Consider the following 24,598-nt stretch of genomic DNA (forward strand, 5'->3'; position numbering starts at 1 on the left):
TCAGGGTGATCTTTCTAACAGTCAAGTTTTGCTGGATATGGTCACTGAAAACAGGTGATTGAGAGAAGGCATTAAAGTTATTGTTTGTCAACTTTCAGAAGAATTGTGGGGTTTAGGCGGTCAAGGAGAATAGTTATAGACTTTTCTATAAGGCAGGTAAAATGGCTTTTAGAGATGTCAAACATTAAAGGCATGTACAACCACTTACTCCTCCCGAGTCTCCGACAGAAAAGCCCTGGGCACAGCTTCATGAATGTTCCTATCCAGACAGCTGCTAGTGAGGAATTGGAACTTGCCGTGACAATATATATATTGCCATCCTGCTTGTAGATTAGAACAAATTTAGTGATTACAATTACATATACTTTCTATTGTAGTTTTTCACACATAGTAAAGTAGAACTATACTTCATTTACCAGAAGAACTAGTATTTAAGAATTCATATTCACAAGAAAAATAGAATAAGAAACCACAAGCAAAGAAATGACCACCCTAAGTTGGAAAAACAAAATAAAACAACCTAAAACTCAATGCTGAGAAAGGTACTTAGTTCTTTGTAGCTGTTTCTTCAAATATTATCTGCTCAAATAATTTATCAATAAAAAAATAATTCTGTTAAGCATTGGGCAAAAGATATAAACAGAGAGAGGATATACAAAATGACCAACAAATCTATGAACAAATAAATGCTCAACATCACTAATCATCAGGTAAATGCAAATCAAAACTACAATGAGACACCATCTCTCCCCTGTCAGAAAGGCCATTATTAAAAAGTCAAAAGCAACATGGGCAGCACCTGTGGCTCAAAGGAGTAGGTGCCGGCCCCATATGCTGGATGTGGTGGGTTTGAGCCCAGCCCCGGCCAAAAACTGCAGAAAAACAAAAAGTCAGAAACAATAGATGTTGGTGTGGACCAATCTCTGTAAGGCTGTTGTCCTCATGTTTGATACCCCAGTTTTTAAGTCCACAGGATGAAAAGTCAGGAAAAGAAAATTAATGTGAAAGGTGAAAATAAATAACAAACAGAAACTCATTAACTGTAGCTCAGATGAGTAGATGGAAGCCTTGGTCAGGTCTTCTGCCTCTGATCGTGGAGATGGGACTCTCTGTCTCACAGCTAAATAGACAGACACCGGTCATGGAATCACAGAAGCAAAAGAAGGATCTAGGGAAAGAGAGCAGGATCAGGCTCAGTGCTGCTCCCACCAAGGGACAGGCTGTCCGGCGAGCTTTGACCTCCTATGTGAGCTACAAGGTGGTTGCGGTGTCCTTCAATTCTCCACATCTTCTATGGGAATTGCTCTTGTAGTCTGCCTAACTGGAAAATATGGGGAAGAGAATTCTGAGAAGTAAATTCAGTTTAGCCATGTTAAAACCTTACAAAGCCACCATTAATATCAAAGCTGGTTTTTAGCCACTCTTACTGGTAACAGCAAAGCTCACAGGCAATAGTATAACTAAAACAACAGTGCACATTTGGTGAAGGAATGAAAATCTGAACATAATGATCCTCATTGTCTAGGATATTTTGATTTGTCAAGGCAAATCAAAATTCTGTCATATTATGTGAAAACTGTTAATTGTAAATTTTTGAAGAAAATTATAAGTTAAACAAACAAAGACACTATGCAAGCAAATAAACAGGTATATAAGTGGCATTTAACTAGCATACATGTTACAATTTCTGTATTAGTATATAGGCATCTTGAGTGCCATGCAGAAGATATTTGAACCTTCTATCGTACCTTTTACATATATATATATTTATTCATTGTTGGGGATTTATTGAGGGTACACAGAACCAGGTTACACTGATTGCTTTTATTAAATAAGGACCTTTTATGATTGTGTCCCACCCCAAAAAGGTGTACCATGCTCCTTGTCCCCCCGCCCCCTCCCTCCTTCCCTTTCTCAGCTCTCCCCATCCCCTACCCCCTACCTTGTACTAGGACTTTAATTGTCCTCATATCAGAATTGAGTACATAGGATTCTTGTTTCTTCACTCTTGTGATTCTTTAGTAAGAATACACTGTTCCACATCCATCCAGGTTCATACAAAGGATGTAAAATACCTTTTAGTGGCTGAATAGTATTCCATGATATATATATATACATACCACAGCTTGTTAATCCATTCCTTGGCTGGTGGGCATTTAGGCTGTTTCCACATTTTGGTGATTGTAAATTGATCTGCAATAACCAGTCTAGTGCAAGTGTCCCTGTGGTTAAAGGATGTCTTTTCTTCTGGGTAGATGCACAGGAAGGGATTACAGGATTAAATTGGAGGTCTAGGTTGAGTCCTTTGTGGTTTCTCCATACTGCCTTCCAAAAAGGTTGTATTAGTTTGCAGTCCCACAAGCAGTGTAAAAGTGTTCCCTTCTCTCCACATCCACACCAGCATCTATAGTTTTGAGACTTTGTGATGAGGGCCATTCTAACTAGAATTAGATGATATCTCAGGGTGGTTTTGATTTGCATTTCTCTAATAATTAGGGATGATGAGCATTTTTTCATGTTTGTTAGCCATTCATCTCTCTTCTTTAGAGAAGGTTCGTCTGAACTCTAACAGAACCTCTCCAAGACACATTGTAATGAACTTGTCCAAGGTCAAAATGCAGGAGAAAATCCTGCAGGCAGCTAGGAATAAACACCAATTGACCTACAAGGGCAGAACAATTAGGTTGACAGCAGACTTTTCACCTGAAACCTTCCAAGCCAGGAGAGCATGGTCATCCACCTTCAACATCCTTAAACAAAATAATTTTCAGCCTATAATCCTGTATCTTGCCAAACTTAGCTCCAAAATTGATGGAGAAATCAAATCATTTGCAAATATACAAGCACTGAGGAAATTCACTATATACATATACATATATATATATATTCCTTTTATTAAGTCATACACATAGATCATGAATACATTTATGCATTTGTGGTGTACAATGTGCTGATTTTTTATACAATTTGAAATGCTTATATCGAACTAGTTAATATAGCTTTCACCTTATTTAATTATTGTGTTAAGACATTTATATTCTATACTTGATAGATTTGACTTGTACCCTTGCAATATGCTCCATAGGTGTGGTCCCACCATTTACCCTCCCTCTATCAAACCTCCCCTCTCTCCTCCCCTCCCCCTCCACTTCTCTCCATCCTGGGCTATAGTTGTGATCTATCTTTCATAAGAAAGTTTGAGTAATTATAAACTGATTTCATAAAAGTACTGAGTACATTAGATACTTTTTCTTCCATTCTTGAGATACTTTACTAAGAAGAATATGTTCCAACTCCATCCATGTAAACATAAAAGAGGTAAAGTCTTCATCTTTTTTAAGGCTGCATAGTATTCCATGCTGTACACACACCACAATTTATTAATCCATTCATGGATCAATAGGCACTTGGGCTTCTTCCATAACTTGGCAATTATGAATTGAGCTATAGTGAACAATCAGGTGCAAATATCTTTGTTGCAAAGTGAATTTTGGTCTCTTGGATATACACCTAGGAGGGGAATTACAGGATCAAATGACAAGTCTACTTTTAGATCCCTGAAGAGCAACACATTTATTATTGAATGAATAAATGAATGAATTGGGATCTTTGGGATTTGGAATAATATTCTAAACATGCCTAGATTTTACATGATGCCACCTCTGAAAATCTTCATTTTTCTATAAGCAACTCAGAAAAAAATAGTACATGAATTGCTCTTGCTTTTATCACAAAATTGAATGAAAATTCAATTGAGAATGCCCTATACTCTTAGTTACCTGAGAACTGAAATCCTACAGCTTTAGATGAGCCATTTGCCTTTTTCCTCTTAATGTTTTTCATCCTTTTCAGAAATGAATTTCTCAGTAAGCAAGGATGTTCTTTTATGAACAATTTATAACTAATTAAAATAGCATAAATCACACTTTTCTAATAGATACAGATGGGCCTCTGTATTAACAGTGCACCAGGAAGGACAGTTTTGATATGACCTTAAGGTGTTCAGTAATTGCTGTTTAGTAGAGCTGTTGAGAATTGTACTATTGGCTATTTTGTGGCTCAGACTGAACCAGTACCATGTCAATTAGCATATGTTAAGGACACCTCTGTTTCATTTTCTTGCTGGTGGAGCAGCTATGCTGAGGAACTGATTTCTCATTGGGCCTTTAAAAGCAGGAAATCACCAAAGAGGCATACTGTGAAAGCTGTTTATTGATTCCGGAAGATACACCCACACACATACACGTCTGTCTATGTCTATGTAGTTATTGTTGGTTGCTTCTTTTTTAACAAACTTCTTAGCCTATCAAAACTCTATCTGCAGATTTGTTTGTTATGCTTTGACAGAGACAGAAATCACAACTGTCACTCAAGCACCAGTGCCAGCTGTTTGTGATCAAACAAAACATTGTTGGCTTTGAGTGAAGGAGAGGCAAGAGGAAGGAAAATGCATGCCCAACCTTGTCCTTGGAAGAGGGGTGGCAGTGTAGATGGTATGAACAAGAACAGGTCAAAATAGAAAGTGAGTGTCAACTGGAAAATACAGAAAGCCCTAGTGACCAAGGAAGCCGAACACAAAGGACAAGTACTTTCCGTTATGGGATATTGGCCAGTGAAAGCATTGGTGATGTTAATGGGATTCAAAGACATTGTGAGAGTCTCTGCATGTAATCAACTACTTGATAACCAAAATAAAATAGAAATTTAGCCCTTTGAACTTTTCACATGTCTCTTTTTAGACCTACTATGAATATGAATACATTCATTTTCTAAGCCTACCTTAACTGATTACTACAAACTTGGAAGCATGAAAATCATACTTCTTTTTTTTTTTTTTTTAACAGTTTTAGAGACCAGAAGACCAAAATCAAATGTCAGTAGAGCTGGTTTCTTCCATAGGCTCTGAGAAAGAAATTCTCCTATAGATGTGGGACCAGGTGTCAGGGCCCCAAGGTGTTGGTTCCCAGTACTTTTCTCTTTTCTTTATCTTTTTTTTTTTTTTCAATTCTCAGGTTGGGTGCAACAGGAAAAGCCAATTATTAGTTCCAGACACCAACAGGTCAGCTGCCAGGGCCTTCTGACTCCCTCCATGCTATGCCCACTGCTGTGTGCACCAGTGAGTCCTGGCCCTGGGCCTGACCTCTGGAGGTGTTTTACTTCCCCTACCCCTTCAGGGAAGTTCTCACTTATGGATATGTAGATTTATGGCCTGCCCCTGAGTATCTGTCTCTTCTGTAACCGTGAGTGCTTTGCACTCACCTGTAAGCTTCACTGTGGAGGGTGGGGAGGGTTTTATTCTTACTCTAAGTGTAGCAAGCAAACATCAAAATAATAGTCAACCTTTGAAATATGGCTCATTGCTAATCAGCAGGAACTGTGAATTACAATTCACAGAATAAACAGAATCTTAATCACTCCTTTTATCTTGCCTGCCAAGTTTTATCTCTCACCTAGGAAATGTAAAAGGAAATCATGAGTTGAAATCAGATGACTAATGAACAGATCAGATTCTGTGGATCAGAAAAGAGAACCTGCAACTGTGTGAAGGAGACGCTCAGGTGTCACACAGCCCCCTTCTTAGCTCAGTCCATGACTTTTTAACGGATTGGATATCTTCAGATTTTTTAATTTAAGGTGGTGTGAGCAATGTTGTCTTTCCTGTGCATTAATAATATTCACACACCATGTGTGAAATGTTAGCATTCTGTCAACAAATACTCAGCCAAAAGTTTTTTATTTCGAGAAAAATTCCAAGTTAAGTTTGTTTCATAGAAATGATTTACACATCACTGTGTTGTTAAAAGTTCATAAAGGTAAAGTTCAAGTCATAGATGAGCCCTTCACCCAAGGGGTGAGCTGTGTACCCCCACAATGTGCCTACAGGTGAGAGTTCCCCATCTTCCTTCCTCCTCCTCCCCTTTCCCACACAGTTACCTAATTATTTGTCCCCTCATAGTAACCTAAACTAAAAAAATACATTTTAAAAAATGTTCCTAAAGGCACTATTTCACTACCTTGTTCAAGGGAGCTAATCTGAAATGATGATGCTTAAAAATTGTATTGCTCTTAAAACCAATTTTTCAGGTCTTACAAGTTATGCAAAAACTATACACTCTGAACAATGTAATCACTTATGAAGTCTTACTCAGTTAAAAGAAAAATTAACCAAATTAACAAAGTTCGGTGATCAGAAATAGTATATGGAGGATTTGTGTACCAGCATGGTATTTTTTCACAGCGCCTTGAGTTTGTGAGGCTTTAAAGTGTCATCGTGCAGAAACTGAGGCCAGGAAGGCAGATGTCCCAGGAGATGTTTTCACCAGTTGACATCAAATATTGCACATAGAAGTTCTCAATTTTTCCATTGTTTTTGGTTAAAATAGCATCTTCAGATTGCAAGGCATAATGAATCATCTTTAATAGAAATATTTCTTTTTAACTTATGTTTCCTTGACAATACCTTGTCATAGGGATTAAAAACTTTGGAATTTATCTTAGAATAACAATACTATGAAAATTGTTACATATTAGCTGCATATGGTTATTTAATTTACATCTTAATCAATCTTTAATAAGATTATTCAGTTCCTCAGTTGCAATAGTCACATTTTATGTCCTCAGTAAGCCACTTGTACCTAGTAGCTATTGTCATTGATAGCACGGAGAATATTCCCACCATCAAAGCAAGTTCTATCGGACAGTGCTGTTATCAATTTTTCAAATTCAGAAACAAGCGTTTTGTTTTAAACATATGGATGCCATTAAATTTGCATTCTACATTGTCTGGGTGCAATACAGGGAATGTATTTACTGGACAGAAAAGACTAGAAGAAACTGTATGTTATTCCCGTACTAAGATTCCTAACTCCAGTTCTGCCCAAATCTGCAGCAGTCTCCCTGTACCCTGCGGCCGATTGCAATTTCCGAATGCTACACACTCATCCCAGTCTGCGTTTCCCTGCAGTGCGCCTCTAACACTCTCCCACTGAGAGGCGAGACTACACCCTCCACCCACAGAGGTGGATTATGGTGAAGTGACCCTGTACGATTTCTGAGACAGAATCATAAAACTAGAAGCAACACAGCTATTACCTGGCCCTCGTCAGAGACGTGAAACTTGAGTCTCGAAACTCCAAGCAGGAAGTCTTTCTGTGCTGCTGTGGCCATGCTGGAGAGATCACGTGAAAAGACCAAACTCAAAGAACAATGACCAAGCAGCCCTGACTGTCCCAGTCCCCACCAGTGTGAGTCTGTGTCGGGGTCCGCTTTGCCTTGTCTCAACCCCAGTGCACTCAACTGTCCGCAGGTGGCCGCGTCCTCCCAGCAAGAAGTGGAGCCAAAGGAGGAGCCCGGCTACCTTCTCCCGAGGCTATTTATAGAAGTAGTCCCCGGGCCACCTGTGCCACAGGTGTGGAGACTGCCAACCGGTGATGCACATGCTCTCTCGTGTATCTCATTAACCAGAGCCAGTGATGTTCAATCCCTTCCTCAATCCCTCACCGCCCAGGCATTTCTACAGGTGCCTCGGACCAGTCTCGACTTAGCTTAGACGCCCAGCAGTGGCTGAGGGTCCGTTCTTCTCATTCCAGCCCATAGAGTGGCACTACGAGAACTATCACCAAGAAATCCTGTTCTGATTGTACATTCATGAGTTAAATAAATGTTGGAAGCTGTTAAATTTTGAGTTATTTGTTACACATCTCAAGTCATGAAACAATGCTTACACTATATTGTGAATTTAATCACTAATTAGGCTTTATCTGATCAGTGTAATCAGTCTTCATTATAATTATTCCTTTTATAGCTAACACCCATATGTTAGATTCTTGGAATCAGTAGTTAATTCTGTATCTCCAGTGCTATGAGAAATGCCTGGTATTCAGTCAGGATAATACACTTGATGATATCTTTGCAGAAACAGTGTTGATATGAAACAATTCAGCGATGGATGTCCTCACGCAGGCTCAGTGACAAAGGTAAGGAGGAAACTGTAAGGAAATTCATTTTCCGTGGTGGGTATACCCTCAGGTATGATAGGGTAACCTGGTTACTGCTAAAGTTTACAATTTTATTTTCTTTTTGGTCTTTCATAAACATATTTTCTTCTTATACTTAGGTTTCATATTTCTATTTTTTTTTTTGAGACAGAGTTTCACTTATTAACCCTTGGTAGAGTGCTATGAAGTCACAGCTCACAGCAACCTCCAACTCCTTGAGCTTAGTTGATTCTCTTGCCTCAGCCTCCCAAGCAGTGGGGACCACCACAACGCCCAGCTAGTTTTCTATATTTCTAATTAATAGAATAATTTATCTATTCCAGCATGAAACAATGACATTGATACCAGACAGGTAGCGCCCCAGCCAGCTCAGCCGAGAGGGGCTGGAGGACCTGCCGCCTCCATCCTGACAGTGTTGGCGGCAGCCAGCAGAGGAACCAGTAAGCTGGAGCACAGGCAAGCCTGGGGGGAGCGGGGAGCTTCCCTCCTCCAACAGAGGCTCCAGTAGCCAAAAGAACCGAACAGGAGGGGAAGACACCGGTGCTGAGCTGTCTCCTCACGTGGACTTCTAGCAATTCCTCCAGTGCATCCCTGATTGGTCTGTTTTCAAAATCTGCTCCTGAGTAGTCTGTTTTCAGGACCCAAAATCTCATTGGACAACTGCCCCTATATAGACCTCAGCAGATCTCAGGAGAAAGAGCAGAAGAACAAGGAAGTTTGGCTCTGTAACACTTGTATCCTGCTCTGTGAGATTTGCCCCTTTGTAAGAGCTCTAAACACTTGCAAGGAGGTTTGCCCCTTTGTAAGAGCTGTAACACTTACAACACTACTGGTCCTGCTCTGCAGGGAGGTTTGGTTCCTTGTGAGAGCTGTAACACTCATATATAAAACCTATCCTACTGCTGATCCTACTCTACAATGAGGTTGGTTCCTTGTGAGAGCTGTAACACTTGTATTATAAGACCTATCTTACTGCTGATCCTGCTCCACAAAGAAGCTTGGTTCTTTGTAAGAGCTGTAACACTTATATTGTCAAATAAAACCTATCCTGTGGTCTGTCACTTCGTTCTTCAAACTGTCAAGACCAAGAGCCTGGAAATCCAGTATCAAAAATCCGGTATCAGATTTGGCAAGCCAGCCAGGAAAGAAGACCAAGCCAGAAGAAAAAAACCAGGTTCCGGGAAAGACAGCAGAAAGAAGATATCTGTGATAAGTAATGGGACCAATTACCTCTGTCCTATTTTTCTCTATCCTTATCCTACTGGAGATTGCCCACCAGCCTGTGAATATGCATAGTGTAGAAGCTGACTTCCAGGTCACAGGCAAGAGGAGCAAACTTTCTGATTCTCCTCGGTTTCAGAAAGAAGGCAAAGGGAACCTGATCCTGTCCTCTGTTTATTCCTTTTCCCTGGTCGAGAGCCGAGTAAGGAGGTAACACCCATGGGCCCTGGGGTCCCCAGCAATGGTTCTGACCCCAGGATTTGGGAGGGCCTCTGAAAACTTGTGCTCTCCCAGCTCTTACTATCTTCCCTTCTCTTTGATGGGCCCAAATGTTTCCTAGTTATCTCTATAAACCTCTGCTGCTTCTCTCTCTCTCCTTGTAGTTTACATACTTTGAATGTTGGTAAAGGATTACTTTATGTATTTAGTTGGGTTTGTTATTGGTTAGTTCTGGTATTTTTCAGACGTCTTAAGTGTTTCAAATGTTGTAGGTATATTGTAAGATATTTTTTATTGCCTTGCATTGCAGGACTAAAATAGACTGGCCTTTTATGTTGTTAAGGAAAAAACTGACCTTGTTAAAGAGAAGTCAGCCCCAAACTAAGGGTGAAATGACTCCCCTGCACAATTTGTCTGGGCAACCAGAGGCCTGTGAAGGGAAGCCCTGAATGACTCCCCAAGTTGGGAATGGCCCTGAACTTTGGCTACCATTCATGACTCTGGGTATTTGATTTCTTCTTGTGTGGGGAAGTTTAAAATAATTCTAGGTACCTCTAGGACTTCTACTAAGTGCAACTAATTGTGATACAAAGTTTCAAAGAGTCTCTCAACTTAGCCCTGATTTGTGACTAAATTTAGTTATCATGGCCTTACTAACCTTTACAAAGGAAAGAGAAGTTAAAAGACGTAGCATTTAAGCTTATGGGGAATTTAGTAAAAGCTTGCACGGATTTTTTAAATGTGCAACATCACACAACCATTTTCTCCAGGATGGGGCTTATTCCCACTTTGATTGATACTCTGAGGCCAGTGGGGGGAAAGGGTAGAAAAGAGGGGGGCAGAATACTTGTATCAGGTGGGACCAAGTCTCCCTGGACCTGATTTCTCGGAGCTGTGCTGCCGGCACAATATAAGCACAGGAGACCCAGCAGGCGCAAAGCGCTACACTGGTAAGAGTGGCTAATTCCAGACAAGCACAGGGGCTGGCTGAGGAGGCCACTCTCCTCAGGGTTTCTTCCCCAAGCATTGGAGGGACACTTCCTTTGGTTTGGTTGGAAGACTTCTTGGGCTGGTCAGAGGACGCTCTGGAGGACTCAAGAATGGGGGTGGGATTGATTCCGACAATGGGCGTTTGTTCTTTCCCACAGATGGGTAACATATTCTCTCATTGAGAGAACACCCTGCTGGGCTGTATTCTGGAGCACTGGGACATGTTTAATCCCCAGGTGCTGAAAAAGGAATGTATGATTTTCTTCTGCACCCAGGCCTGGCCTCAGTATCAACTCTCCACTGGTGAACAACGGCCCCCAGAGGGTACTCTTAATTATAACACTATTTCCCAACTGGACGCATTTTATAAACAAAAAGAAAAGTGGTCTGAGGTACCCTATGTGCAAGTGTTCTTTACCCTCAGAAATAAATCCCACAATTGTGTGAGGCCTGTCAAGAACTCTTAACACCATTACCACCTAGATCAAATCCACCATCTACTTCTCCCACACCCTCCTCCATGTGTTCAGAAGGCCCCAGGAGAGAGGCTGTCCCAAGAACTTTTTCTGGTCCTGCAGGGGCCCCCAGAGGGCAACCATATCCTTTGTGTCCCTTAGTCGAGACTGCTAGGGGTGAAAGGGGAACTCCACAAGTATATACACTGTTTTCTTTAACAGATTTAAAACAAATTAAAGTCGATTTAGGAAAATTTTCCGATGACCCTAATAAGTACGTAGATGTTCTCCAGGGGTTAGGACAGAGCTTTGACCTCACTTGGAGGGACATAATATTATTACTAGATTAAACGCTAATGCTTAATGAAAAGAATAAAGTCCCAGATGAAGCAAGAAAGTGGGGTGATTTATGGTTTATGTCTAATACTGATGGTGGTATGTCTCCTGAGGAAAGGGACAAATACCCCATGGGAAGACAGGCAGTTCCCTTTCAGGATCCTGAATGAGACCCTGAAGGGGAAAGTGACTGGTCATGTAAACACTTCCTAACATGTATTCTAGAAGGTTTGCGCCGATCCAAGAAAAAGCCTGTGAATTATGCCAAGTTATCTACTATTTTCCAGGAGCAAAATGAGAATCCCTCAGCCTTTCTTGAGCGTCTTAGGGAGGCAATGAGAAAACACACCCAATTGACCCCCGATTCCATAGAGGGCCAAATTATTTTAAAAGATAAATTTATCACTCAAGTGGCTCCAGACATTCAAAGAAAACTCCAGAAATTGGCTCTAGGCCCAGATCATAATCTGGAGAATCTTCTCAAAATGGCCACCATGATCTTTTATAACCGAGATCAGGAGAAAGAGGAGGAAAAAGAGAGAAGGGATCGAAAAAAGAATGGCAGCTCTAGTAATGGCCCTCCGACACACGGGCACCTTTCCCGGGCAGAGGGAGGCTGGAGAGGTGAAGAACAAGTGCTTCCAATGTGGTCAGACTGGCCACTTGAGAAGAGACTGCCCCCAGCAGCACCACTGGCTGGGTAAGCCACCTGGCAAAGGCCTCCTGGGACAATGATCCCATCGGCACCTACACTGTACTGAGGGTTCTTGGGGCAGGTTCTCATGGCTCCACCTTCTGTCATCACCCCTTGAGAGCCCCAGGTTTACCTTATAGTGGATGGCCAGGAGATAGAATTTCTCCTGGACCCTAGAGCAATCTTTTCCATACTTCTCTCTAATCCTAGTCTTTTATCTCCCAAATCTGTAACTATACAGGGGATGTCTGGAAAGCCAGTTACCAAATTTTCTCAGCCTTTGTGCCACAATTGAGATGACTGACTGTTCTCTCATGCTTAAAAGAGAATTAGGCATGTCCTAATCATGCCTAAAAGTCCTGCTCCCCTTTTTTGGAGGGGAACATACTAAATAAAACAGGAATAACCATTTATGGTTGGGAACCATTGATTCCCCAACTACATTTTCACATTCAACACTAAAAGAGCTTTTCTCTCCTGAGAATCTAGTCATAATCAAAACTCTTCCCTCTAATTCATCTTCCCTAACCCCAACTTAAGAAGATCCCTTTTCTATTATTTTGTCTTCTTCTACAGCTGTTAAAGTTATAGATGTAGATTCCTAAATACATCATTCACGAGTTAAAACCTGAAACCCTCCACCTTCTACAGATAAAAACTCTGAAAAAGCCAGCCACAGTCCGCCTACTCTTGAGAGACTAAAAAAAATTTGAAGTTATTATTTAAAAAAAAAAAATAGCATCACTAAAGTAATGCCTCTAAGCTAACACTGTCCTACACTTGGCCTTTTACTAATTATACTAATCAAATGTATACTTTCCAGAAATCTCATCAAGCCACGCTGCCCATAATAAAGATGGCTCCAGTCAACACCTGATTCTATCACAGATCCCTGTATCACTCTTACCTCTGGAGAAACCCAACTGCCCCCTTCTATCATCACCCAAATCAGCAGGAAGCAGTTAGATTGAGTCATCGCCCTTTTTCCCTAACGGCAGTTGGAGTTTCTACTCGGAGAGGGAGGAATGATACTGGACAAGTGGCACCCCAGCCAGATCAGCCAAGTGGGGCTGGAGGACCTGGTGCCTCTGTCTTGGCAGTGTTGGTGGCAGCTGGCAGAGGAACCAGCAGGCTAGAGTGTAGGCTCACAGGGGAAGCTTCCCTCCCCCAACAGAGGCTCCAGTAGCCAAAAGAACCAGACAGAGTGGGGGAAGACACTGGCGCTGAGCTGTCTCCTCACGTGGACTTCTGGCAATTCCTCCAGTGCATCCCTGATGGGTCTGTTTTCAAAATCTGCTCCTGAGTAGTCTGTTTTCAGGACCCAAAAGCTCATTGGACAACTGCCCCTATATAAGCCAGAGACCCTGAGCACAGACCTGGGCAGATCTCAGGAGAAAGAGCAGAAGAACAAGGAGGTTTGCTCTGTAACACTTGTATCCTGCTCTATGAGATTTGCCCTTTTGTAAGAGCTGTAAACACTTGCAAGGAGGTTTGCCCCTTTGTAAGAGCTGTAACACTTACAACACTACTGGTCCTGCTCTGCAAGGAGGTTTGGTTTCTTGTGAGAGCTGTAACACTTGTATTATAAGACATATCTTACTGCTGATCCTGCTCCACAAAGAAGCTTGGTTCTTTGTAAGAGTTGTAATACTTATATTGTCAAATAAAACCTATCCTGTGGTCCATCGCTTCATTCTTTGAGCCGCCAAAAGCTAGAGCCTAGAAATCCAGTATAAAAAATCCGGTATCAACGTCATGCATTTTTGACACTAAAAAGCATATATAGGAAACAGAATGAGCATCTACATCATCATTGAGTAAGTTGGTCTAAACTGGGTATAAAGAAGGAAATGATAGACTTCACAGCACTGAGATTTATTCTGTGCTAAATTACCTCACTATTTAGTTATTAAAACAACAGATCTAGTACACGGGTAACTAGGTTTCCTTTCCATGTCTTATATGAAGACTCTACTTTCCTCCTATTGTTATTACACAGTTAGTAACAAAGGAGAAAAATCACTAACTAACTCTGCACCTGGGATTTCGTGCTGTGCCTCTCCGTATGCTGTATGTCTAAATGCTTGTTCTTCCCCTCACCGCGTGGGTTCAGGGTTTTCCCAGCACTCTCCTTGGCTGGCAGACGGTGAGGCGCACTCTGGCACCTCCTCCATGACCCACACTTACATCAGTCAGTATCTGCCTCCTGGAATGTGCTTGTTTACCAGGTGTGATGATTGACCTGTCAACCTAACTGGGCCCTGGGTTGCTCAGGTATTTTGGGAAACTTTATTCTCAGTGTTTCTGTGAGGGAGTTTTCGGATGAGGTTAACATTTTACTTGGTAGACTGAATAAAGCATTTTGTCTTTGATAATGAGTGGCCTTCATGCAATTAGTGAGAAGCCTGACCATGAGAAACAGGTGACACTTTACCAAGTATGACAGAATCATTCCTGCTCGATGTTGTTTGAAATGATACATCAACTTTTTCCTGCCTTTAGACTGAAGCTAAAACATTGGCTCTTTCTGGTTCTTTAGTAGCCAACTTATCCACAGATCTTGGGACTTTTTAGCCTCCATAATCACATGAGAAAATGCCTTATAATAAATCAATCTTTTTTTTTCTTTCTCTCTCTCCATCCTTCCTGTCCTCCCTATATTTATGTGTGCACATGTATATGTAGTTCCATTAGTTACCTGTGTCACTGGAGAACCTTAATTAATAACATAGGGAATGCCTTACTCTTTGCAGAAAGACCGCTGTTTTTTTTTTTTTTTTTTTTGTAGTGATAGAGTCTCATTTTATCACCCTTGGTAGAGTGCTGTGACATCACACAGCTCACAGCAATCTCCAACTCCCAGGCTTAGACATTCTCTTACCTCAACCTCCTGAGTATCTGGGATCACAGGTGCCCACCACAATGCCCGGCTATTTTTTTGATGCAGTTTGGCTGGGGCCAGGTTTGAACCTGCCACCTTCAGTATATGGGGCTGGTGCCCTCCCCACTGAGCCACAGGTGCCGCCCAGAAAGACCTATGCATGATATTCTTGTAAGCCCCCTCAAGCCTGGCTTTCTTCCGAAATCCATTTGGTTTGTGGGAAAGCATTCACCTTCAGCTGTCGTAGTGGAATATACAACTCATTTTTGCTGTAAGCCTGTCTGCTCACCCTCTCATCAGGCTAACTCCAGTTATCTGCTCTCCTTTATATTTCTTTCATTTGGAATTAGGATCAAGGTAATATTTGGGGGGTCACAAAATTCAAGATAGTATGTGTCAGATTCTTCAAAGAGTTCTCTCACTCTTTGAAGTTACTCATATCTGAGTCACTTGTCAGTACTAGAAGTAGCAGAATTCTATAGTTCATCAAATATGAATCTAAGACCAACATTAACCCATGATCCTGCCAAGGACCTCCCGACACTTTGTGTTTGTCCCCTCTACAGATAGGGATGAGATTTTGAACAGCTTCTTAACAACCCTTAAATAAACTTACTATTTCCAGGTCCTCTGATCAGTCAGCTTTCTTGAGATTAATGATCAGCAGAATGAAGGTTAGCAAGTTTTGAGGTCACTCCCTAGAGAGTTATGCAAAGATAAACTTATATCTCCATTTGTTTTCAACTATAAAGACTTTGCTGATCCTGAACAACAAGAACAAAACAAAAATGTCACATCTTCTGACCTATGGAAGCATATATAATTAAAAATATAAACCGATTATTGTTCTGTGAGGCAGAGATAAATGGCTGTGGGAATTTAGAAAAAAGAAGGATAACTCATATTTTAGAGAAAATAGGAAGGGAGAATTGATGGGTTTTGAGCGAGAAAAAAAGGAATAAATGGAATGTTGACGTGCAGAATTGGAATGTCAATATTCCACCATGAGTGGAAGCCTGAGGAAACACCCAGGGCTAGAGAGGAGCTCTCGGGAGCTAAAAAATTACCCAGTCAGTCTTTTCAGGGGTACATGAAAACAAGGTGAAATTAAAAATTTAGAAAATGCAAATTGGATCAATTATCAGTTACATAGTACCATATTAATGAGGGTCAGAAATCTGGAGAGAGAGAGGGTGTGTGTTTGTGTGTGTGTGTGTAACCCAGTTACGCTTTGGGAGGCTGAACCATAAGAGAATTAGAAGTAATTTAGAGACAATAATCTGATAGTAAATGTAGAAATAAGAGTGCCTGAAAGACTGACTTGGTTTGGTGATCATTCATTTGTCTTGACAAAGTATTATTTAGTTTACATAAAAGAATTTTATAGTAATTTTGATAAAAATATTGTTCCAAAGACTAAGTCCTAAGAAGTAATTTATAAGTTAGTTACTTGCAAACTTATAAGTTGGTTATTTGCAAATTTTATAAGTTAGTTATTTGCAAATTTTAAGTTAGTTATTTGCAAATTTTAAATTAGTTTTTCTTATAGAGAACCGATTTATTAACCCATGATGGAAGTTCAGAAATACTTCTCCCTTCCCTCCATTCCCCCCCCAAACGATGAAAAATAGAAAAAGAAAAACATACTACACATGGGGCAATCCCAGTGTCCTACATGTCTCCACATTTCATTTTACTGATGCCTGAGTTTGAGTCTGTGAAAGCTACCCAAACCCTAACTTTGTTCCATGTATGTGCTTTGAAAGGTTGCATTTGGGGTTCAAGAGATAACTTTTATGTGTGCATGTATATCAGTGAGTAAGGGAAATTTAGAGACCATTGGTATTTTGAGTCATAAGTGATATGAGTAAACAGAAACAGATAATCAATGGGAAGGCAGAGAGAACAGAGCAGAGAACAAAGAGATTTCAGGAAATCTTGACAATACAGAGAGCTCAGAGATGTCATCCCAAGGATTCCATCTGCCCAAAATTCAGAGCAGATTATTTCTAAGTCTTTTTGGAATCACTGTAAACCACCAATGATTTCAGCTGCCTACAATGGTTTGTTCATTTCTACCAGTCTCCATCTGTCTGGACTGCTATGTGCCTATAGCAACATATCATAGACGAGGTGATATGAATAATTTATTGTTCACTGTTCTGAAGGCTGAGAAGCCCAAGGTCAAGGTGAAGGCTGATTCAATTTCTGGGGTAGTCTCTCCTCTTGTTTTGCAGATAGTCATCTCACAGTGTTAGAGAAAGAAAAAGAGAGCAAGGAAAGAATCTTTCTCTTACATAAGGCCACAAATCTCATCAAGAGGGCTCCATTTTCATGACCTCATCTAACTCTAAATAGATGAGGTTACAAAGCCAAGACTTCAAAATACGAATTTTAGGGGAACACATTTACTCTATAAAATGATATTTCTCATTTTTATGGGTGTTCCTCATTGCTGGAATCTAAGCAGAACCTTACTGATAAAGAAATCTGGAAAATCTCTTTATCAAGCATTGTACTCTGAAGGTATGAAGAAAAGTTTAGAAGGTCTGGGTGATGGCAAGATTCAACTAATGATACATTCTGCTGCTTTGGATACTTCAAATCCATTTATATCTTTTTTCTGTGTATAATAGCCAAAGGAAGGGGGGGGACCACCAAAAACAACAATGCAAGGGTGCCTGCTTTTACATCTTGAATCCCATATTGTTCTGGAATCTTTGCCATTTTAATAAGGCAAGAAAAAAATAAACAGTAAACAGATTGCAAAAAATAAAGTGATTTTTATGTCTGCAAATAGCATGATCATCTGAGAGGGAAATCCTTGGGAATATGCAAAATAATTTTTACAATCAATAAAACAATACTACGATCATAGGAGACATGTTAATAAAAATATCAATTGGATCTGTGCATTATCAGCAAGAATTCAGAAGATTAAAAAAAAGAAAAAATGATTCAAAATAGCATTTAAACAAAACCACAAAATATTTAGAAATAAACAAATCACATTCCAAATCTGTCTCTCAAAATTGCAAAGTACCACAGAGGGACTGTTTAAAAAAAATACTTAAATAAAAGGACATATTTATTTATTTATTTATTTATGAATTAGAATAATTTAGTGTGAAGATGTCATAACTTCTCAAGTTGATTTGGAGAATCTATGCAGTCTCAACCAAAATTTTAGTATTTTTTTAAAAATAGAACCTAACACAGTATATAAAATTTATATGAAAATATAAATGACCAAAAATAGAAAACAATAGTTTTTGAAAAGAAGAACGATGTTGCAGGATTTTAATTACCTGGTTTAAATAATTATTTTTAAATTAGGGCAATTAAGAGTGTGGCAATGATAAAAAGGCAAACATAAATCACTGAAACAGTAAAAAAGAACTCAGATACAGACCTGCACCTACCTTGTCAAAAGGTTTCAAAGCAATTTAATTGGGGAGAGAGTCCTTTTTTTTTCCTTACAAGCATTGCTAGAAACATTAAATCTGTATTTAGTAAAGATAAAATTATCCATTACATCATAAACTAAATATAACTTGCAATAGATCAGATACCTAAAGGTAAATGCAAAACTATTAAATTTCTAAAAAAAGCATTAGAAAGTATCTTGGCAGTTTTGGAATAGATAAACCCTTATATAATATAATAATAAACCCTTAACAAATAAAAATAAACAAATAAAAATAAAACAATAAAATATATTGTTTATAAAAAAATAAATAAAAACAATAAAATATATTGTTTATAAAAACAATAAAATATGTTGTTTATAAAAAAATAAAACAATAACAATAAAAATAAAACAAATAAAAATCACTATATAAGAAACTATTAATATATGACTTAAAATTTAAAAATTTTTGTTGTTCAAAAGATAATAATTAAAAAGCAAGCATGGAAGCCATGGAATGGGAGAGAATATTATTCATATTACACAATAACTGACAAAGGACTTAACTCTTACATACATGGTTGGACAATTAAATTTTCAAATTCATCCTAGAAAAAGTGCCATATATACCTCTTTGGTAGATATCAGTATGGTCTCCAGATGGCCAAAGGGAGCACTTTGAAAGTGACCATGTGATATCAGCAGTGAAGTTTGTAGCATTTTTTCTAGAATGAGTTTGAGAACTTAATTGTCAGATCTTATATATAAAGAACACTAACAATATGGTAATAAAAACATCAAAATAAGTATAACATGCTAACAAATAATTTACTTAAAAGGTAAGGGTGGCTAATAGCATATGAAAAATGAATACAGTCATCGGAGAATATGACTTAATATCACAAAACCACTATGTCATACTACCCAACACCATGAAAACAGTAAAAAAGGAAGAAAAATAAGAAAGAAACACTTGGCATATCTGGTGTTGGTAAGGATGTGGAACAACTGAAACTCGTACATTGCTGGTAGGGAGGTGAAGTGATACAACCACTTTGGGAAAGTGGCTAGCAGTTTACTCCAAAGTGTCACTGTCAATCTACTGCAGGATGGACAATTTTATTCCTGAGCACTTATTGAGACGTATGTGTGCATAAAGAATCATGCAAAATGTTGATGGCAGCTTTAGTCACAGTAGGCAAAAAGGGGGACATAGGGGAAGCAGATAAACCAATCACAGAGTGTTTAAACAATAGAATCCCACTCAGAACTAAAACTGCAGACTACTGATATGCAGAGTAACATGATGAAGCTCAAAAATATTAAGTAAAATAGGCTAGACACACAAAATGTCTAGAAAATGTAAATTGAAATATACTGGCTGGAAGCAGGTAAATGGCTGTCGCACTGTGGACAGATGGAGTAATGGACGGCACTTAGGTGTAGCAAGTGTTTTCATTGTGATTTTATAAAAAAAATTTGTTTATGGAGTATCATAGTTTCATGGCTGTATACAACTATCAAAGTGGATCAAATTATACCTTTCAAACACATGCTGTTCATTATATGTATTTTTTTTTGCTCATTTAATATAATTTAAGAAAAAAATATATGTTTAAAATAATGCTACTATTCCTTGAAAAAATAAATGTTTGTATTTCCTCACATAAAAGAGAAGCTATAATAGTTCATAAGTTATTGTATCCATACATTTCTAAGTGATACTCATTTTTCACTGGATTAGTCACAATTCTACTTAAAACCTTTAGCATAAAAACCCAGTTAAAGACTTAACCAACACTAGAATTTCTTGTATAAAATAAGGTGCTCCTTGAGTAACCCAGGTTTGAGCTGTGCAAGTTCACTCACATACACATGTTCTTTCACCTCTGCTACCCTGGGACGGTAAGACCAAGCCCTCCTCTGGCTTCTCCTCCCGGACATAGAGAACGTGAAGATAGGGCAGGGGTGACTTTTACCACGATCCATTTCCACGTAATGAATGATGAACATATTCTTCTCCCCTTTTATTGTTAATACCATTTTCTTTTCTCTAGCTGACTTTATTGTAAGAATATAGTAGATAATACATAGAAAGTTCAAAATATGGTTATTGGGCTATTTATGTTATTAGTAAGGCTTCTAGTCAACAGGGGACTCCTAGTAATGTTTTGGGAGAATCAAAATTACACATAGAATTGCAACTGGGCAGGGGCTGGCGCTCCTATTCCTCGCATCATTTGAGAGTCAACCTGAGTAGGGAAAGAAGATGAGAAGGAAATCAATTGGTATATAAAATTATAAACAATAAATCAAGACATAAAGCTGCATAGCTGATAAAGTAGTCATATATCCATCTGGATTTAATGCTGTAGTTGGTATTTAAATAGTGTATTTATTTTTTTCTTTTACTACCCAGCCCAATATTCCTTGTTCTGCTGGTTGTAATGCTTTTCTTAATAACTTTTATTCTGAAAAGGTATGAGGGTCTAAGTCTTAGTAGTCTGAACCTTTCAGGTTATGATGATAAAATATATATATATCTATATAGTTGGGAAGTTTTTAGGTTGATATCACCTAGTACTTTGGATCCCTATGTAAGCAAAACAAAACCCACTCAGAGTGAATGTGCATAGCCTAGGAAAATAGTACTTCAGCTTTACCAATCAGAATCTGTCCACTAACCTCTAACTAGGAAATTTCCATCTTATCCAGTCTAATTTTCTTTGCTTCTGCAAACACCTTGTAAAGCTTTTCCCTGTCCTCCTTTAATAGATCTCTGAACTGCGTTCAAGTTGAATTCTGTCTAATTTGTGAATCACTGAACATTCAAATAAACGTTAAAGTTTTAAGGTGCCCAATTTTATTTTTTTCAAAATAAGATATCTTTACAATTTACCCTGGAGTAGGAAAATTTTAAGGAGGTGCTCTAAGAATTCTCTACTTAAGTGCAGAATTCTCTGTTCTGGAAGTTAGTCTCCCTTCATAATCGGGATCAATCACTCTCGGAAATCAAGTCACACCATTCTTTGCCTATAGGTTAACTGGGAAGATAAAGCAGTCAGGTGAGATCATCAGCTCACAGTCTGTGAGACTCTCTAGTGAGAATTAATGTCTATAAACCAAGGAGCCCATGAGCATGAGAAGTCAAAACACAAAGAAAAAACGTGAAGAAAGCCCTAGAGCAAAGCAAACAATTCAAAGATTTGACAAAAGAGAAGGCAATAACTAAGGCATTTTAAAAGGCATGTAAAAGATGGGAAGAAAACCAGGAACATTAGGAGTCATAAAAGCCTGTAAAATAATGTATTTCTAGAAGAAATAGGGGTCAAATGTATTGAATAGTGCTCAGAGACCTATTCACATAAGAAAAGAGAATTGAAAATTGCATTGAACAATGGAAAGACCTCTAGTGACTTTGATGTGTATAAAGTAAGTGGTGTGAACAAGAATCAGACTAAAAATAGGTTGGAAGCAAAAAGGTGGGATGTGGAGGAAGCAAAGGCTGATGTTTACAGAAAATAATGTGGATGTAATCAAGAAATTAGGGGAATAATTAGAAAGAATGGGATTAAGGAAGTGATTTTAAGGGTAGCTGCATTTTTGTATGAGCAGAATATGATACACTAGAGAGCAAGAAACAGAAGATCACAATGGAGCAAAAGTAAAACTCTTGCCAAATTAAATTCGGTGCTTTGAGCTTCTGTATATGCAAGCACACGGGACTCTAACTTCAGTCACCATTTGAGTGCCTCCTGTATATGCAAGCACACAGGACTCTAACTTCAGTCACCATTTGAGTGCCTCCTGTATATGAAAGCACACAGGACTCTAACTTCAGTCACCATTTGAGGCATCTACCTCCTCTCTTTGTTCTGTGATCATTGATGATCGATGGTACTGTGACCAGTTTGGTTCTCTGGTCCTATCAAATCCACCAGCTACGTTGCTTCCATGTGAGGACTGAGTCTTCAGACCCAGAGATCCTCCCAAACCTCCCATCCCCAAGATATTCTGTCTCCACTCTGTAGGAGCATTTTAACCTGATGTGAATTTTTTTTTCTTTTTATTTCTTTTACAGCCATTTCTTTACCTGTTCCTCAAAATTTATTTTTCCCTAGGTGTTCATGACACAAAGGCATAATCTCCTCTATGGTTTTAAACATTTATAAGTTAAAGCCAGAACGGCAAATGCCTACAGGCACCTCTGCCTTCTACCAAGACATAAATCTTCCCTAAGAAGAAAACACAAACAAAACCTTGACCAAGTGCAGTAGAGAAGAAATACACAAAAAAATATTTGGAAGAAAATAAAACAATGCAACAAAACAACTGTCTCATATTTCATGACTATGCAATATATTCTAGTTAAGATAGATAGATAAATGGATGGATGAATAGATATATTAGAACAGATAGATGATAGACATATTTACAAACACACACACATTTACACTGACAACCCAAAATAAGTAACTGAAGCAAAGATGTCAATCAGTGGAGGTTCATTAAGCCAGTTTGTGGATGTATCCAGGAAAAGTACAAACCACAGAAGGATCTGTGGCCTGTGCTCTCTGGAAGAGGAATTTGGGAAATCAGTATTTAATGGGAGGGGATATTAGAGAAAAAATGAGAAAGGGGGGTGGGAAGTGAGGCAAACAGTTACCTTCTTGTGAGACACTTTAGTTAGTATGCAGGAAATCTATATTTTACGAAAGGTAAGGTGAAAGTTTAAAGAGAAAGAGAATAAAGGAAGAATCAATTATGTAGAGGTTCCTGGGTAGGCAGAAGAATGACTGATCTTGTCTCTGTTCTGCACCTCGGAAGATTGACTTGTAATCAACAGTTTGTGTAGAATCAAACAGATTTCAGTTTAGGATCAAGACTAAGCCGGTAGACCTGAAGTTACAACGTGCATGCCCTTGTTTATGAGAGGCCAGCAAAGAATTTTCTTATAAATGAGGTCAGGGACAGTCCTTGTAGATTCTTCATGCATTTTCCTCTCTGTGGGGATCGAGCTGATGCATTATATCAGTAACAGCCATTCTGTGGAAAGGAGTGTTGACTGACTCCTCCTTGAGACGAGATCTTCCTTTAGCATACAGAACTGGGAGGTGGTCCTAGGACTGTTGTTTTCCTTTACAACACACACACACACACACACACACACACACACACTGATATATATTTATGTATAATTTTAGGAAGTGACAGATAAACCTTCAGGTGCACGAGCCAAGTGGGCTTCCATTTGCCCTTGAAACTGTTTCACCTAATGACCTCTGCCTTTCACAAATGCTTCTCCTCCTTCACCAAGGTAACTATTGATCCTCTATCTTCACAACAGCTCTTGAGAAACACCCTGAACCAGGAAAAATTCACTTTGAATGGTTCAGTGGTTATTTCCACTAAGGCATACAATGTGAAAATTTCATGAAATTAAATGATATTTGCAAACAAATGGTGAAATAAACCAAAGATTCCTTGGCAAATTAAAGGCAAGACAAAAATGTTCTGCCACTCATTTATTGGACCTTTAATGTCCTACACTATACAAGGAGAGCATTGTGCTGGAAGCTAAGTGGTCGTAGTTGACTTTAAATATTATTAAAGAGTCATGTTACCAGCTGCCCCACTTCATGCCAAGAGATGCCAGTGGCACAAAACTCTTTGCTTGAGAGTTTATACAACTTTGATTTGCTGACTTATTCTCAAACCTTTAATGTTGACTTTATTAAACATGGAACATTTAATTAAATTGCACTAATACATTTAATTAAATGCCATTAATCTATACTTGCACCATGTGGTGATTTTATTACAAAGAGGAAATTTTTCTAAATTCCAAACTCACTAACTATATGCAAGCAATATAAATAAGCCGTGGACTTTTCACCCTTGGAATCGGTGTCAGTGTTTGGCTTCAACTCTAGGCCTTTACGTTCTCCAACATTAAGCAAAACTTCTGGCACTGCAGTTTTGCCTGTGTGGCGCAAATTCTCATAGCACTGAACCCCATGGAGGGCGACCCGTGACAGTGTAAACACCGTTAGCTCGCACTTCACCGTTTCTTTCTTAGACATGTTGGCATTGGAACCGTCTATCTCTTCCCCTTCGTCTTTTCTATATCCTCTTTTTTTCTATAAAGTATCTATTCACTATAGGACAAAGCACCTTTTATATCTAACAAGTTTGATTTCTTATTCTAAATGTAGCTGTATAACAGAAAATTTAGACACACCCAGACACATCTGTGCACATTAGATTGGGAAATTCTTCTTTAGAAGAAAAATAATTATAAAAATATATTTTAAATTATGAAAATATTTCCAGGATAAATCTTGTTCTAATCATGAAAATAGTTCGAACTGGCTCGGCGCCTATAGCTCAACCGGC

Source organism: Otolemur garnettii, unplaced genomic scaffold (assembly GCF_000181295.1).
Source record: "Otolemur garnettii isolate 467f Iridium unplaced genomic scaffold, OtoGar3 scaffold00001, whole genome shotgun sequence".
In the NCBI taxonomy this organism is placed as follows: domain Eukaryota; kingdom Metazoa; phylum Chordata; class Mammalia; order Primates; family Galagidae; genus Otolemur; species Otolemur garnettii.